Source organism: Uranotaenia lowii, chromosome 3 (genome assembly GCF_029784155.1).
Source record: "Uranotaenia lowii strain MFRU-FL chromosome 3, ASM2978415v1, whole genome shotgun sequence".
NCBI lineage: Eukaryota > Metazoa > Arthropoda > Insecta > Diptera > Culicidae > Uranotaenia > Uranotaenia lowii.
Window position 1 is genome coordinate 108,841,879 of NC_073693.1, and position 5,036 is coordinate 108,846,914.

The 5,036-nt window shown below is 35.8% G+C and overlaps 1 long non-coding RNA gene across 1 annotated transcript; it reads right to left on the reverse strand.

Moving 5' to 3' along the window:
- Positions 1-3,556: 3,556 nt before the first annotated feature.
- LOC129757314 (uncharacterized) lies at positions 3,557-4,430 on the reverse strand. Its single transcript, XR_008739670.1, has 3 exons — positions 4,155-4,430; positions 3,834-4,087; positions 3,557-3,770 (listed from the first exon to the last, which is right to left on the reverse strand). It is a non-coding gene; the product is annotated as an uncharacterized LOC129757314 (long non-coding RNA).
- Positions 4,431-5,036: the final 606 nt, after the last annotated feature.

Sequence of the window (5,036 nt, forward strand, 5' to 3'; positions counted from 1 at the left end):
ATTGCCTATAGGTTCTTCGTTTAACGGTATCATAATCGACGATGCGTTAAATGGTCGTTAAATAAAATAAACAAACAAACAAACAATCGACGATGCATCCATATCGAAAGCGACAGCTAAGCTGAAAAACTCTACATCTATGGGCCCGGATGGTATACCTGCTACTTTTTTGAAGCGTTTTATGCCACTTTTGCTGTTTCCTATTCGGCATATTTCCCAATCATCGCTGGATGTTGGAATCTTTACCTCACTGTGGAAGGAAGCCTACATGTTTCCTGTTCACAAGAAGGGTGACAAGAGAGATGTTAACAACTACCGCGGAATTTCAGCTCTATGCGCGATAGCCAAATTGTTTGAATTTGTTATCTTGGATCCCATTAATTCGTTCTTCAAACACCAACTTTCCAATGATCAACACGATCATCAAACGATCCACGACTACTAACTTACTCACCTTCACATCTTTTGTGCAAGACAGCTTTGCTAGGAAAACCCAAACTGACGCCATATATACTGACCTTTCTGCTGCATTCGACAAGGTGAACCACGATATCGCTATCGCAAAGCTGGAACGTTTGAGTTTCTGTGGATCCCTTCTGCACTGGTTCCACAGTTACTTAACAGGTCGAAAGTTATCCGTCCGTATTGGTGACTCTATTTCAAAGCATTTTCTTGCCTGCTCCGGTGTGCCTCAAGGAAGTCATTTAGGACCACTAATTTTCGTGATATATTTTAATGACGTACTTTCGCTTCTTGACTGCAAAAAGCTTGCATATGCCGACGACCTGAAACTCTTTCACACCATTAACAGCCAAGAGGACACCAATTTCCTGCAGCAGCAGTTTAATGTGTTTGCTCAAAGGTGTGACATGAATTGCCTGCTCCTGAATCGCAGTAAATGCTCGGTCGTATCATTCTCACGTAAGCGACACCCTCTTTTTGCGGAGTACGTTCTCGGAGACGAAATCATTTCTCGGGTGGACCACATCAACGATCTGGGCGTTATTCTCGATCAACGCCTGGAGTTTAAGACTCACACAAACTACATCGTCGACAAAGCATCCAGAAACCTTGGATTCTTATTTCGCATGGCCAAAGGCTTCGAAGACGTGTATTGTCTGAAAAGTCTTTACTGCTGTATAGTTCGTTCCATCCTCGAGTATGCAGCGCGCTCTAGTTGTTGCTGATTTCTTAACGTCCAGAATTGACTGTCCGGTTTTGCTGGAGGCCATTCCTCTCAGCGTGCGTCCTCGAGGATTGAGAAACCAGCTTTTGCAGCTCTCTTTTATTCTAATAAACAATAAACAATAAACAATATAAGCACAGACAAAATATAATCGCTCCATCGCTGAATGTGAAGAAAAACAATGTCAATCGTATTCATTGAAAAATCATTTGGCAAATAGAATTTTACCTTGCAACCGTCATTATTAAAATGACAAACAGTCATCATAGCAGTCAGCGAAAAAAAAAATTACAAAAAAACAAAAAAATCCAAGTTGGCAGAACTTGGGCAGAACGATTGCTGGTTTTTCAGCAATACAGACCAAGTGCTGGAAAAATAAGCAAGACGGAGAATGTTTGCTGGTTTCCAGCAACCATTTGGATTGCTGGACTGTTCCAGCAGTTTATATAAACTGCAGATCGTTTATTTAAACTCGAGAGAACAATCCTGATTTAAAATTCATTCTCACATAAAGTATCAGTTGAAAAAGTCGAAGTTCTTTAGAAATATACTTGTGACCCACAAGAATACAATGAGTTCAATTCTAAAATTATTGTGTAGAATTAAAATAAAAAAAAACAACAAACAAAATATGAAAATCTCAGTTAAATTTCGAGAACAAATTGAAAATTTGTTCTTAAAAGATCCAAAATCTTAAAATAATACCATAAATTGATATTAGTTTTCTAAAAGAAAAATTCAGTATTGAAGAGCAGAATCTCAATGACGTTCTAAGGAATGGTTCAAATTACAAATAAAAGCTATGGAATTTGAATAGTTGACAAAATTAAAAGTACAACGCAGATTTCCTTATTCCTCAAAATCAACATTAGAATATGGAACATGATTACAATATTAGAGTTCAAATCAAATTCAGATAAAGTATAAAACAGGAATAAAAATAATACAGAATTCATCAACAAAGAGTTTGGAATAAAAAACCAGTGTCAGAGCGATGTTCAGTCATCCAGATCCAGCTATAAATTCAAAATCAGTCTATAATTTTGAAAACTCAAATCAAAAATCACTTTAGAAAATGAATGGATGAATTGAATAATAGCATTTTTGCCATATCTGCATTAGAAACTCTGGGATAAATAATGAGCATTGTAATATTCAATCAAATAATTGATTGTGTCTCTGAGAAAACAAGCAGAACCATAATTCAAAACTCGGATATTGAATGTTGACTGATATGAATTTGAAAATTGAACCATAAAAGACCGTATTCGTTATTCGTTATCAGATTTTCTTAGTTGAATTTGGGAAAAAATAGAATTAGGATTATTTATAAATTGAAATGTGAAAAAAAGTGTGAAATTTGGAATTTATCTCATAATACCTAGTGAAAAATTACATTCTTTTAAAAATCAAGGATTTTTTATGAGTCCCTTATAAAAACTGTGAATTGTAAATATTTGTCAAAAGTTTGAAGGTATGAAACGTTATTACTTCATTTTACCATTTGCTTGACCCATATGGGGCCTTCAGATCTGAAGGGAAAAAAGTGCAAAAATTATCAATTTTGAGGTTATAATAATAATATATAACGATATATCATGTTTCAAACTATATTTTTTGAAATTTTCAAATTTATAAAATTGTTGCGTCATACTTTTCCGATCGATCGACAGTTACAACTTTCTGAAAAATGTATGAAAAGCCGTTGTATCTTTTTCGAAAAATTCATTATATTTACGGTGTTCGGGCTCGGCCGATGGGGGGGTTCGGATTTCGGGGTATTTCTTTCCGTCTCCAGTCGACGGCATCCACCGACAACAGGAATCTGGGTATGTCGCCTACACTTAACACACAGCAGTTGATTCACCCGATGGGGGAAGAATTTTTATGCACTTCGGTGTACTTTGTACGGGTACCACGGTGCAACTTGATGCAACTGTTTTGCCACCACTTAACTAGACCCGATTTCGGATGCGCAATATAGATAAGTCGCTTGATTGGACTTTAACTAATTGATTTATTGCGGAGAATAAGTAAAACCCGTGCGGTTCGTTTAACTCTACACACTACCAAAAAAATCTGGAAAATCACATCACATATGATGTAAATAAAAAGAAGCATCATATATGACGGAATTTTCAGTGCGAGTTGAAAATCACATGCATGTAATTTTAAAAAACCTATAATGCCAAACTCGCACTGGAAATTACACGTCTGTAATTTTTACAGACGTGTAATATAAAACTGATGTAAATCTGAAAAAAATAATATTGGAAAACTTTCCTATTGGAATTTGTACAATAGGATTAGAACATTTTTTCATAAATAATAACAATTGTCGTTTGGATTACATTATTTATTTTTCATCACACAATTAAGGCACAATTAATTCGCCTGCCAAAATAAGGTTTCATCGCATTCAAAGCGGATTTCATTTTTTTTTTAAATTCCAAAATAACATTCGAATAGATAGCTGATACCTTTGGCAATGTCGATCTTCCTGTGTTTGATCCAAGTCGTGATCAGTATTTTGATCTCACTGTATCGTTTGGGAAATAATTTTTAGGATTCCTTTTGATTTTTCCTAAAAAGGTAAATAAAATTAAAAAATGCCAAATTTATTATTTTTCACAATTGAATACCGTACCTGGCGGTCGACTTATGGGCGGCAATCGCAGTTGTGAGCGTTGCCCAGATAATTTCCCAGCATCTGAATTGCTTTCTGTTGTTGAAGGATTTAGGCACCGACAATGCTGAGGTTTCTTCTGCCGCTGTGATGAAAGCTGCTGCCGCACTGATCCCGCTGGACTACTCATCGCGACTGGCGTGTAAAGGGTCTATTTCGTCGAAATGGTATCTTGGCCGCTGAACAATTAATTCCGAAAACCTAATAATTGATGCCTACAAAAACAAGAAAAAAAAGTTGAAACTTGAAAATTTTGAAACTTATTGAACTTACAATGCTTACAATAATAAAGAACTGCTGGAATCGAGCTTCTCTTCCTGACGAGGAGGTCAATCTGCGACTTGAGTCTCGAACTGTGGTGGCTGCTGGCTCCGATTGGTGCCTGTGCTCCCATCGGATTGATCGTCTGTTTTCGCTGCTCGGAACCAAAACCCTCTTCCTGCAATTAGCTTCCAGCTTTTAAACACACCTCAGCCACCCCGATTTTGTCACTACTTTGCAGCAGTTTGGTGTTTTTTTGTTTGCAATTGCGTTTGTTCACTTCGTGTTTTTCACACCGTGACTCTGACAGGAGAAGGCCCAATACACTCAGAATAACGCATACTGAATTAATTTAAATTTTCTACTATATTTTGTGTAATATTCAATGCTGTGTAAATTTACACTACAAAACGCATTCCGTGTTCGTCATAAATGAGAGATTTTTACATGCGAGTTTAATATTACAGTTTTTTTTTAAATTACAGACGTGTAATACTCAACTCGCACTGAAATTTCCGTCATATATGATGCTTCTTTTTGTTTACATCATATGTGATGTAATTTTCCAAATTTTTTTGGTTGTGTGGAAATTTACACAAAAAAATCGCGTTCTGTGTCATGTAATATTACGGTTTGCTTGTTTCAGTGCTGTTATAGATTCAGATTTTTTTTCTGTGTAGATTCTATTCTATTCTAATTTAAAAATGGCTAACCTAAACTATCGTATGAGTCTCTCTCTGCGAAAGTTTTTAAAGCTTAGTTCTTTTAGAAATGGGACACTTTCATTTGCTAATAGCTCGTTAACTAGTTATTGGATATTAAAAATTTTGACAGCATTTTGTTGCCTGTGAAAAGAACTATTTGAGCTATTTTTTTCAAAATTTAAAGTTTACGCGTTTTTGA